This window comes from Sapajus apella, unplaced genomic scaffold, assembly GCF_009761245.1.
Source record: "Sapajus apella isolate SASKATOON/1434 unplaced genomic scaffold, GSC_monkey_1.0 scaffold12, whole genome shotgun sequence".
Lineage (NCBI taxonomy): Eukaryota > Metazoa > Chordata > Mammalia > Primates > Cebidae > Sapajus > Sapajus apella.
The window spans coordinates 37,000,599-37,013,568 of NW_022436952.1; the positions used below are offsets into that span (position 1 = coordinate 37,000,599).

Below are 12,970 nucleotides of genomic sequence, written 5' to 3' on the forward strand. Positions count from 1 at the left end.
CCCTCCCCGCGCTGGGATCGGGCGCGCACCCCGCCCCGCAGCGCGGCCCCTCCCGGGCGAGCGCACCCCCATCCAGCGGGAGCGCCGAGCCGCGGCCGCGGGGAAGCATTAAGTTTATTCGCCTCAAAGTGACGCAAAAATTCTTCAAGAGCTCTTTGGCGGCGGCTATCTAGAGATCGGACCATGTGAGGGGCCGCGGGTACAAATACAGCAGCGCCGGCGCCCCTCCGCACAGCCAGCGCCTCCCGGTGCCTCGAGGGCGCGAGGCCCGACCACCTCCCCAGCCCGGGACCAGCCTCCGCCCGGCAGTCCGGCAGGTGGGTCAGCTTTTCCTCTCCGCCTCGAACCCACGCTTCTTCCAGAACTTCTTCCCAGTCTTGGGAAAGGGAGAGAGAGCCGCTGCGCCCCACCGCCCGGCGAGGAGGCGAGGAGGCGAGGACCGGCATGCGTCCCAGCGGTGGGCACCGGATCCTACCCCTGCGCCCTCCACGCTCCGCAAGAACCAGAGCTGAAGCGGACGGGCCAGGGTGGGGCGGGGGACAAGGAGCGTGGAAGGGACGAGGAGCGTGGAGTGCACGAGGGGGCCTTGGGGGGCGGGAGTGGGGGGTCCTTTGTCTATTGTTACAGGGGCTTTGCAACCTCTTGAGGACCCGCGAAAGACACCTTAAACAGGATCTTGAGCAAAATGCTGTCCTGTACTTTGGGAGGAGTTGCTTTCGTTTCAACCCATGGTTTATGTTTGATCTTTACTTTGCTGTCATCGCGTGCTGGTGGCTTTATGCAAAGGGAGAGCTCTGGTTGACACAAATGCCCAGATAGCTAGAGAAATCAGAGTGGCGCTTAAGTGGGCCGAGTCTCCGTGGCTTGGGCGGCTTAACTGTCAGAGCAGAGGAGCGCTCAGACACCTCGCGGGCCATTCAGAATTTATTTGAAACCCCAACTCCAGCGACTGTGCTACGTGGTTGAATGGTATAATCATCATTTGCTTGAAAATTGTGTACATTCAGATTTATTTTTGAACAAAAAAAAAAAAGCTCTCTGGAGCTCAAGACTGGATTTGGGTCTTGGGCTAAGGAGCAAATTTTCTTTTGAACTGGGGCTTTTCCATGTTGAATTGTCCTTTTTCCATTTGGGACTCTAAAGAATTTGAAGAGGGGTAGAATTTCTGAATCAGACATTACAAAGGCTTTGTGTATGTATTTTTACAATCAATTTTGTCCAGAAAAGTGAACCAGGTCAATGGATTATTTATGAGCCTGCTAGCTAACTCTCATCATAGGAAGATGAGATCAAATATTTAATGTGTTTTGCTTTCAGTGACATAGGAAAACTGTCTTAAGAAGGCGACATTGGGACTTGTGTTTAATGAAACAGAGAACTGTGGGCAGCGTCAGCGTTGGGTTTTTAGGAGCATAGGGAGCACACAGCTTTGACTCTGTCCCGTGATTTGCTTCTGTGTGAAGCCACTGAGACCCGAAGGTTTGGGTTTTCCTGCCTCACACTCTGGGGTGGCGGTGACCTTTCCAGCATGGGTGAGAGGCAGCACGTTCTTACTAGGTTTGTGCAAACTGAGCAAGCCATTTGGGGCATGGGTTTTTCTCTTTTCTTTCTTTCCTTCTTTTTCCCACTATAGAACAGATTGAAACTGCTTCACAATTAATCAAAAGTCCTCTCAACATTCTGGTGATCCATCTAAGACCTTTCAGAGGTGTAACCACCAGCACAGATAATCAAATCCATTTGTTTTCAATCTCGTTGTTTAAGAAATATATATACTAGGAGTGGGGTAGAGGGAATAATGTTGATGTTTTAATGGAATCCGAAAGATCTCAGAAATTCCTCTTGGGGAATGTGTAGAGTCGTCTGAGCATTTTGATGAAATTTGGAGAGGCATGTTGAAGAGTGTTGCAAATGGGTGAGGTGCCTGAGGAATGGGGATGCTGGGCTGGAGGGGGGCGTAGGAGCCTGGAGCAGGCTCTTTCCTATAGCAGGTTTGCTTCCCAGACACGCTGGATGTCCCCTGCCAAAGAGAAACACAGGTAACTCCAGAAATTAAGCCAATATGTGGCAGGGCCTCTCCTTCCTACTTGTGAATGAGTGGTATGACTGGAGAGAACATAGAAGCCAGGGCTTCCTGAAGAAGCTTAATTTTAATTTGGCTTCATGAATCAACAGGATATGGTCATGACTTGACTTTTTCTAGAGATGTCCAGACAGCCACAGCAAAAATTATACAGTCATTTTTGGTTGTTGTTGAGAAGGTAACCTAATACCTTAGTTATTCCCATAACACGTCAGCTCCTCACAGTCATCAGCTCTAAATAAGGGGCTGTGGGGAGGCCTGCCTAACACGATGTCCGCGTCCCCTCCAATGCACCCTGCAACTGTGACCCTAACCTCTCCGCTTTAAGAAAGCAGGAGTTGAAATGATGGTGCAAAAACGCCTGAGAGCTGGTACTCTCTACCCAGATATTGCCTTCAAAGCAGGGTCTCCTGGGGGTCCCCTCGGGTTTTACTCTAAGGCAGATGCTTTGCACACTCTGGAAGCTTTGCACACACGTAAATTAAGCCTGCAGATTAACCCCACCCAACCAACAGGGGCCCAATAACCCCACTCCCCAGCTGCCCAAATGTTCTTTACAAGATGCCCTGGGTGTGGTGCGGTAGAAATGGCCCCCAGGCTGCCCAAATTTGGGCTGCACCGATTTCCCCGTCCAGTCCCTGGGCTATGGACAGCCGCCTCTACTCGCCTGAGGTTTGTGGTGTTCCACGGAGCAGATCTGGGCATGAAGCAAAACATCTCATAAAAGCGCCTGTTTCTCCGCACTTGGGGCAAGGGAGGCAGACTTCCCTGCTCTTACAGGGGCTTCATTTCTGGGCTTACCTGGGCAAATGACACTCCAAGGAAGGAAAACTGCCATCTTTCTAGGAGGGACCCAGGTGGAAAACAGATGAAGCTAGCCTGTCACAGAAACCTGGCATCAATGATCTTCCCTGAGCAGAGAGGCAAATTGCTCTTCTAGGGTGAGCACGGCTCCACCGTCGGCCAGCACAGCCCCCGAATTTCCAGGTGGAGCTCACCATGCTGACTTTGGTCCACATTCAGAAATGTTGTTCTGTGGCACCGTCTCTGCAGAAGCTGTTTCCTACAGCCTGACTTTTGGTCGCTCTGGGTGACTGGGAAGATGAATGCCCGTTTATTGAATGTCAACAACGCGCTTTTAAATGGGAGTGAGTGTTTTCCCAGCCCTGTGTCTAATGAGGTGACAAAATGAGTAGTGATAAAGCGGGTGTAAGGCGGTCTGACTGCCTTGTTATTATTTCTTCTTTCCTTTGGCCCCCGTGGAACCTGGCAGCAGCTCCCTGCTTCCATCCCAACCCTGAAGCAAGGGGATTTGTTAATGGGATTTAAACCCCAGGCTCTTTAGCACCCAGGACTGGATGGACCTCCATTAACCCCAGAAGCCCTGGACTGCAAAAGGAGAGACACGCCCCAGTGATGTGAGACACAGAGGCAATGTCCCAGGGCCTTCAGGCACTGACGGTGACAGCGCAGTGGCGGGTCTCCTGGGATGGTGAGGTCCAGTTCTTCAGGGCATTCTTTGAGGTAGGGAGGGTAGAGGTTACAGGAGAGGTTGTGACCAGGCCAGGTGGTGATCTGGGCAAGTGCTTCTCAGCCAAGCTGGGGACACAGCAAGCCTGTTGTGTGCTTCGGGAGAGCCCAGAGCCCCAGGATGGGAGGCCGGGAGGGGCAAGTGCGTGGGCCTTTGCTGTCTTGGGTTTTGGTGTGATCTTTCTGTGTGTATCCCAGGAAAAAAGAGCATTTCATTTCCTTTGTTACTGAACTGTTGAATAAAATAAGCTGATTTGTTTTCTCTAAGGGAACTTTTTATTCTAACTAAGGGGCCAAGAGTTAGAGAGAGGGAGACCCGGAAGGACCAGGGAGGGGTCCTCAGCTCTGTGCGTGGCTGGCTTGAGCTCACCCACAGGTCATGAGGACAAAGCCAGGCCTAGAACGTGAGTCTCTTGTACTTTTCTCTCTTCTCCTCTCTCCCTAATGGTGGGCACGTCGTCTTTTTTTTGTTTGTTTTTTTGAGATGGAGTCTGGCTCTGTTGCCCAGGCAGGAGTGGATGCAGTGGCACTATCTCGGCTCGCTGCAACCTCCACCTCCCGGGTTCAAGCAATTCTCCTGCCTCAGCCTCCCAAGTAGCTGGGATTACAGGCATGCACCATCACGCCTAGCTAATTTTTGTATTTTTAGTAGAGATGGGATTTCACTGTGTTGGCCAGGCTGGTCTCGAACTTCTGACCTCATGATCCACCTGCCTCAGCCTCCCAAAGTGCTGAGATTACAGGCTGGAGCCACCGTGGCTGACCAGCATGTCGTCTTTAAAAGGCAAATCCAATTAGCTGGACCTTTCCTTTGTTTCAGAGGAGAGGAGCTGGCCCAAGGAACAGGGAGGGAGGAGCCTGGAGGGGAGAAGGGAGAGAGGCTTTTCTGGCCAGCAGGGAGCTTTGGCTGACTGGAAGTTTCCCAGCTCTGGCTGAGGGCTAGAATTACTTTTTCTTTTTTCTTTTCTTTTTTTGAGACGGAGTTTTGCTCTTGTTACCCAGGCTGGAGGGCAATGGCGCGATCTCGGCTCACCGCAACCTCCGACTCCTGGGTTCAGGCAATTCTCCTGCCTCAGCCTCCTGAGTAGCTGGGATTACAGGCATGTGCCACCATGCCCAGCTAATGTTTTGTATTTTTAGTAGTGACGGAGTTTCACCATGTTGACCAGGATGGTCTCGATCTCTTGACCTCGTGATCCACCCGCCTCAGCCTCCCAAAGTGCTGGGATTACAGGCTTGAGCCACCGCGCCTGGCAGAATTACTTTTTCTTTTGAAAAATTTCAACTGAAAAATCAGGATGTGGTCCATTTTCACCAGTTAACATTTTGCCAATTTGTGTACAAAGCCACTCTAATTATGCATTTATCTAATTTTGTATATGCAGTGTATATATAATAACATATAAGATCATTAATATAATTATCCCATACATATATATTCATATATATAGTTGAACCTTTGAGAGTTTGCAGACCTCCAGATACTTCTTCCTTGAATACTTCAACATACATTTCCAACAAACAAGGACCTTCTTGTACATAACCGCAGCCCCATTTTCACCCTGGGGAAGTTGAACATGGATACAATACAATTACCACATCTACAGCTCATATTCCAGTTTCCCCCGCTGTCTCAGGATGTCCTTTTTAGCTTACAGGGTTACCTTGTGAGACTGTAAACTCCTCAAGTCAGAAAGTTTTTCTTGCTCTCATCTCCGTGCATATCTGAGAACTAGATTGGTACAATGATGTGTAAGGATGAACTGATTTTTCATGAACGTCCCCAACTGTGTGACTCATGGTAAAGCACATCTCAGAAATCTTTAACCAAAGAGTATAGGCACCTTTGATCAGCAACACCCAAACTGCAAACACCTTGTGGCTGAAGAGGGGTTCGCAGGTGGTGGCCTCTGAACCTCCCTCTCCACCTGGATGCTCCCCCTCCTCCAGCAGCCTCACCTCAGCTGACCTTGCCTCTCCTTCTCCCCCTCCATGCCCCAGCCAGAGAAATGGCCAGTTCCCCCTCTCGCTTCCCTTCTCCACTCCCATTTTATCTTGTCGTTTCACTTCAGACCCCTTTCTCCCCACTTCCCTCATCCACCTTGCCCAGCTGCCACAGGTAAATCCACCCATACTCCATAGCACCCTGTCCCTGGGGCTGTTTGCTGTTTTTCCCACTTCTCCCTGTCTTGGGTCCCTCTGTGGGCCCAATCATGTCTGCTTTACACAAAGGTAATCTTAGTAATATATGTGTATAAAGGAAAAAGAAAAGCTGTGTTTGGACATGTTCTCGTGTTTTATCTTGATTTCTATTTATTGCACAATTTGCATTGATTGCAACAGTGAAGGAGTGTTTAGAAGATGTAAGTGACTGTCCTAATCCTGCTGAATCTAACACATCACCTGCTTTGAGTTTCTCGAGTCTTTACTTTGTTACCGTAGTGTATCTAAATCTGGACTAGTCTCTTTCCCAGACTCATCCAGATTTAGATACACTACGGTAACAAAGTAAAAGCAGTTTTGTTTTCTGCAAAAAGTTGTAAGTTGTGAAATTAAGTGTCACAAGCAATTCATGTCATCAACTTCTAAAGAACTTGGGCCTGGCACAGTGGCTCATGCCTGTAATCCCAGCACTTTGGGAGGCTGAGGCAGGAAGATTTCTCGAGTCCAGGAGTTCAAGACCAGCCTGGACAACATAGCGAGACCTCGTCTCTGCTATATATTTTAAAATTGAACAACAAACAAACAAAGCTAAAGACTTTAAAAGTGCCTAAAAAACACCTCCGTGTAATCTGTTCAAGAATCTCCCTGTTCCTTGTTCTTCTTCTTTTTTTTTTTTTTTTGTATTTACTTTATTGTTTTTTTAGTGTTATTTTTATTTTAAAGTTGGGGGTATATGTGCAGGTTTATTACAGGATATACTGTGGGACACTGAGGTTTGGTCTTTTATTGATTCCTTCACCCGGATAGTGAACATAGAGCCCAATAGGAAGTTTTCAGCCCTCCCCTGTCCTCCTTTGGAGTCTTCACTGTTTATTGTTCCTGTCTTTATGTCTGTGTGAACCCAAGATTTAGCTCCCACTTATAAGTGTTTTCTTTCCTTAAATTTAGTTTTCCTTAAGAACCAAAAAGAGCCGGGTGCGGTGGCTCAAGCCTGTAATCCCAGCACTTTGGGAGGCCGAGGTGGGTGGATCACGAGGTCAAGAGATCGAGACCATCCTGGTCAACATGGTGAAACCCCGTCTTTACTAAAAATACAAAAAATTAGCTGGGCATGGTGGCACGTGCCTGTAATCCCAGCTACTCAGGAGGCTGAGGCAGGAGAATTGCCTGAACCCAGGAGACGGAGGCTGCGGTGAGCCGAGATCACGCCATTGCACTCCAGCCTGGGTAACAAGAGCGAGACTCCATCTCAAAAAAAAAAAAAAAAAGAACCAAAAAGAAGAGTAAAATAAAGAACTTCAGATCAGTCTCATTGTGAAACTCCTCCCCACCCCCACGCTGTCGGGTAGCGCTTAACACTGTGTGCGACAGCTTTCCTTTCAGAAGTTTTCGTTTATCACATTTATTTCTGTGGGTAGGAAATATATGCCAAGTTCCAAACCACCAGCTCACAGATGAACACTGGAGCCCAGGCCACTGACAGCCGTGCCTGCCAGTACTTGTCTCAAAGTCTGAAAGCCCAACCTGGGCTCTGTAATCCTCCGCACGTCAGTCTCTTCCAGTCCATAGTCCATGAAAATGATTGTTAAGGCAGCCCTCCTCCTCTGCCTCCAAGATGCACAGCCCATCTTCATGATGGGTGTGGCAGGGAGGGGCAGGGCCCTTTAGAATAGGACCCTGATCCCATCTGACTTAACTCCAGGGAGGAGAGAAAGAGCAGGACCTCACATGGGGCTCATATCTGTTGGCACCCTTGCTCACCCAGGAGAGCTGAAACCAGCCCTGCATGCTCACAGCTGTATAGGGCATGCTCCAGTCTGCAAGTATTTTTTTTTTCTTTTTTTCTTTTCTGAGACAGAGTCTCGCTCTGTTGCTGAGGCTGGAGCGCAATGGTGTGCTCTTGGCTCACCACAACCTCCGCCTCCCAGGTTCAAGCGATTCTCTTGCCTCAGCCTCCCGAATAGCTCGGATTACAGGCGCACGCCACCACATCCAGCTAATTTTTGTATTTTTAGTAGAGACAGGGTTTCACCATGTTGGTCAGGCTGGTCTCGAACTCCTGAGCTCGTGATCTGCCTGCTTTGGCCTCCCAAAGTGCTGGGATTACAGGCGTGAGCCACCACGCCTGGCCCAGTCTGCAAGTATCTGGATACGGGGACATGTAGCCATGGCCCTGCTTCCAGGGGCACATGAAGCAAATGTACATAAAAAGATAACTGGCCGGGCACGGTGTCTCAAGCCTGTAATCCCAGCACTTTGGGAGGCTGAGGCGGGCGGATCACGAGGTCCAGAGTTCAAGACCAGACTGGCCAACATGGTGAAATCCCTTCTCTACTGAAAAATAAAAAAATTAGCTGGGCATGGTGGTTTGTGCCTGTAATCCCAGCTATTTGGGAGGCTGAGGTAGGAGAATTGCTTGAACTGGGACCAGAAGGCGGAGATTGCAGTGAGCCGAGATGGCGCTACTGCACTCCAGCCTGGGCTACAGAGCGAGACTCCATCTCAAAAAAAAAAAAAAGGATAACTAAGGATGCCTGGTAATCAATGGTGAGTGACAAATGAGGATTGAGTAGAAAGAGCAAATCTTGGGCTGGGGTGGTGAGAGGAGGCGGATAGAAGCTTATGCCAGCCGTGGAGGGTGCAGGATGATTAGAGGAAGGGAAGGTACGGGGGGGGGTTGCACATGGCACTGTCGGTGCCTGCTGGCCCCTGAGTAACCTGTGGTGCTTGTTGAAAATGCAGATCCCTGAGCACCCACGTGGATCTCTTGAATTAGAATCTCTGGGACAGCAGCCCACGTGTCTGTTTCCCAGGTGACCCCAAGCCACTGATTGAGAGGACCAACCATGACCTAGTGAGGCCTGTGCTGGGAGCCACAGATCACTTCGGTCCTGAGTTTTGTGGGCCTCTGTTTCCCTGACTAGAATGTGAAGTAGAAAGGCAGAATGGGTTGCGATGTGTGGAGGCGCTAGTGACATAACTCGCTGCTGTTTACTGATGCTTTCCCCAGGCTAGACGCTGAGTTAAGCATTTCTCATACTTTAATTCCCACGACAGCCTTCAGGAAGCAGTGATTTTAACACTCTGCTTTTACACAAAGGGAAATGGACGCTAAGAGAGGTTAAGTGACCTACTCAAAGTCACACAGCCAGTCGGTGGTGGATCGGGGATTCCAGTGCAGATCTGAGGCAGAAAGGAGAGCTATGGGTTGTGAACACAGGACCTGTTGAAGGATGACTCTGGAAAGAAGTTAGTCTGGGCTTGGCTGTTTATGTTCATTGGGGGAGGGCTGTTCATGTCTGTCTATGCCAAATTCATTTCCTTCTAGTAAAGTCAAAATAAATGATTCAGTGTCCTTTTGGCCAGCCTCTGGGGGGGATCTTAACTCCACCACAAGGGGCAAATCCTCTAGATTTTATACTCTGTATAGAGAGAAGCCCAGGGCTATCCTCTCCCAGGCAGGGAACGTTCTGGAATTCCTCTCCAAAAACTTAAACCAGGCCGGGTGCAGTGGATCATGCCTGTAATCCCAGCACTTTGGGAGGCCGAGGCAGGAGGATCACATGTAGGCCAGGAGCTCAAGACCAGCCGGGGCAACATGGTGAAACCCTGTCTCTGCAAAAAATGCAAAAAATTAGCTGCGTGTGGTGGCACACGCCTGTAATCTCAGCTACTTGGGAGGCTGAGGTGGGAGGATCCCTTGAGCCCAGGAGGTTGAGGCTCCAGAGAGCTCTGATCGTGCCACTGCATTCCAGCCTGGATGACAGAGAAAGACCCTGCCTCTTTAAAAACAAAATAAAACAAAACAAAAAACCCAACTAAAATGTCTGACTCTCATACAAGGAATCCTTTGGATAAGGAGATGGCTGTGATGGTGGAGTTCATTTCTACCCTTTTTGTCCAAAAAACAAGCAGATTTTCTCTACCCTCTTCATTTCTATCATGAAATCTCTTGACTTCATTGGAAAGGCAAGCCAGGAGTGCCCATGGCTTCTGACCTGTGCCCCCATGACCCTGCACACTCTGAGAACACAGCAGTGCCTTCAGCAGATGTAAATGTGAGCTCCCATTTTACACTGTGGAGCCTGCAAGGAAGGATCAGCCCACAGCCAAGGTCCTGTGACAGAAACTGCACAACAGCAGCAAAAGACGTAAAGCCTGGGGGCAGCCGTGGTGCAAAACTTGTGAGCCGTCTCAGCTCGCCAGCGGCAGCCTCTGTTACCGCGTCTCCAGAAGCATCGTGTTTTTCCTAGTAGCAGTTGGTCTTCCTTTTCAGATTTTGGGTTTGGCCTGTGGACTCCATGCAGGCAGGACTGTGTTCACCTTGTTTCTTTCTTTCTTTTCTTTTTTGAGACAGAGTCTTACTCCGTAGACCAGGCTGGAGTGCAGTTCCGCTCACTGCAACCTCTGACTCCTGGGTTTAGGCGATTCTCGTGCATCACCCTTCTGAGTAGCTGGGATGACAGACAGGCACCACCATGCCCAGCTAATCTCTGTATTTATTTATTTATTTTGAGACAGAGTTTCCCCCTTGTCACCCAGGCTGGAGTGCAGTGGCTCAATCTTGGCTCACTGCCACCTTCACCTCCTGGGTTCAAGCAATTCTCCTGCCTCAGCCTCCCGAGTAGCTGGAATTTCAGGCATGCGTCATCACACCCAGCTGATTTTTACATTTTTAGTAGAGACAATGTTTCACCATGTTGGCCAGGCTGGTCTCAAACTCCTAACCTCAGGTGATCTGCCCGCCTCAGCTTCCCAAAGTGCTGGTATTATAGGCGTGAGTCACCTGGCCTGCCTGCCTTGTTTCTGAGGAGACTAGCATGTGTGGCCCAACAGCATGTCTTTGCTGAAGGAGCGTTCTTCGTGGAGAGGGCCAGATTCCATGTTTACTGCTTTGGGTGGCGCCAGTGTTCAGTAATTCCCATCACTCCTGGTAGATGCCTTGGGAACTTCAGCCTCCTTCTGAATAGAGACTATGAACTGCCAGTTGGCTATATGACCTGTAATTAACTCTATCTCTGCGTTAAACCCACAATTCATTTGTTTTTGTTTGTTTTGAAAAAGAAAATTCAGTTTCCTGAGAAATGAACTCACTTTGATCTTGATGCACAAAGTCAAAGTTCTGTAATGCCTTTCTGCTTAGAATGCACTGATGGACAAGTAGATGAAGAGTCACAGCTATCGCCAAAGGGCTGGATCTTTGTGACTAATCATCATTAATTACATGCTTGGCCAGGTACAGGTTGCTCCTGGCTATAGAGACAGAGGGTGTGGAAAGAGGATTGGCAATTTGATTAGGAGAAGTTTAAATAGAAACAGCCCTTTTTCACTTGGGGTCAGGGATTAGGGGAATGGAGTGAATTAGCTCCGGGAGAGTGAAGAGAAAGTCAACCACATCCATTGGCTGGTCAACCGCACCCCTCATGTGCAGAGACCTGGGGGGACGAGCTGTCATCCCACAGCAGAGATGGGGTCCGTGGCACCACCCTCAGCCTGTCACTGGCTCAGCCTGGAACAACAGCACACATCCAAGGTGCAAAGGAAGGTTTCCTTCCGGGGCTTTTTCTGGCCATGGGGAAACTCAAAGGCTGCCTGGAGAAGGTCACAGCTGTAATATTGACCTCCTTTGCAATTTTTCCACCCAGCGGGATAAAAATATCTTTTAAAGAAGAAAGCTTAGAAGAGGGCATTCTCAGAAACCAGCCTTCTTAACAACTCACACTTGTCTATTCTTGGGCCAGCTTGTTTTCAGCCATTGTTATGTTATGTCCAAGTCTCGGTAGAAAAAGCCAGCCAGGGCTCTGCAGAATCAGAAAGCTGGGAAGAGAGTCTGGGGCTCCACAGGCAGGAGCCTGAAGGCAGAAAGGGCCCCAGGCACTTGGCGCCTGCTCCCGGCAGACCCGATTAGTCACCAGGAGGAGTTTTCCTCTACCTAACAGAGGCAGCGGAGTGGGCTAAGGAAAGGAGACGTGCGTCTCCTGTCTTTTGGTAGCTTGAGTGGCTGTAACTTTCTGTTTGCACCCCAGATTCTATTATGAGGGGTGGGGGCTCAGTAGGAGAACCCCAGAAAGCACAGCTGGGCAGAGGGAGACAGTCTCTGGGGAGAGGCAGCCGGGTCATGAGTTGCCTGAGGGATTCTCTGGGTTTTCTCGCACTGGGGCCATTTCAGCCTGTTGATATAAAATTTATAAGCTAAAAAAATTAAAAAGAACTAGAGGATATTTCCAGAAACAAGATCTCTGTAATGGCCCAGAACACAAATAGAAACAGTGTATTATTCTTCCAGGAGCTGCTCGCCATGGTTGCCAGGAATTCATGATTGGATGCCTTTGGGGCTGAACCCCTGAGGACTCCAGAGAACACACATTGCCCCCCAAAAATCTACCTACCCGCACACATTTTCCACCCTCTCTGCAGGATGCCTCAAGGAAGAAAGTAAATGAAATCCAGAACGAATCACTTGGCCCCTGAGGCAGGGGGGTAACTGCTCACTGCTGTAGCTAAGCGTTTCTTCTCCCCAAAGTATTGCTTCTGAGGGACTGGTTCCCTGCTGTAGACCCTCTGGGCGTGGGCAGAGAGGCCAGGGAAAGGTTAGGTGATGCAACTGGAGCTTCTATTTAAATGAGAGGAAAGTGGCAGTACTGAAAATAGAAGAGGTTCTTGCAGAAAATTGTGGAGTCAGGCTGGGCTCGATGGCTCATACATGTAATCCCAGCACTTTGGGAGGCTGAGGCAGGTGGATCACATGAGGTCAAGAGTTCAAGACCAGCCTGGCCAACACAGTGAAACCCCGTGTCTACTGAAAATATAAAAATTAGCTGGGCGTGGTGGAGCACGCCTGTAGTCCCAGCTACTCAGAGGCACGAGAATCACTTGAATCAGGAAGGCGGAGGTTGCAGTGAGCCAAAATTGTGCCACTGCCCTCCAGGCTGGGAGACAGAGCAAGACCTTGTCACAAAAAAAAAAAAAAAAAAAAAAAAAATTGTGGGGCCAGTGGGAGGAAGAGCAGCTCTGTGAGCTTGGCGCCCTCTGGCCACACATGGAAAAGCTCTTCATCCCTGCCATTTGGCCTTCAAGTTTGCCAACATTTAATGTAAAAAACACGTCATTGATATAAGCCAGAGGGAAGTACAGAGGCCTTCTTAAATACCACCACCAGAGACCACCAAGTTCAAGTTCAATTTAGCTGAATAT

General features: G+C 49.3%; 1 protein-coding gene across 2 annotated transcripts in view; it reads left to right on the forward strand.

Annotated features, from left to right (window-relative positions):
* Positions 1-217: 217 nt before the first annotated feature.
* The window catches only part of SLC6A4 (solute carrier family 6 member 4), a 40,202-nt gene continuing 27,449 nt past the window's right edge, over positions 218-12,970 (forward strand). The window contains exon 1 of one of the 2 annotated variants that reach the window (XM_032280991.1): positions 218-317. The gene's annotated coding sequence lies outside the window, so the exon portion shown is untranslated. The remainder of the gene's footprint in view (positions 318-12,970) is intronic. The other variant, XM_032280988.1, reaches the window with a different exon arrangement.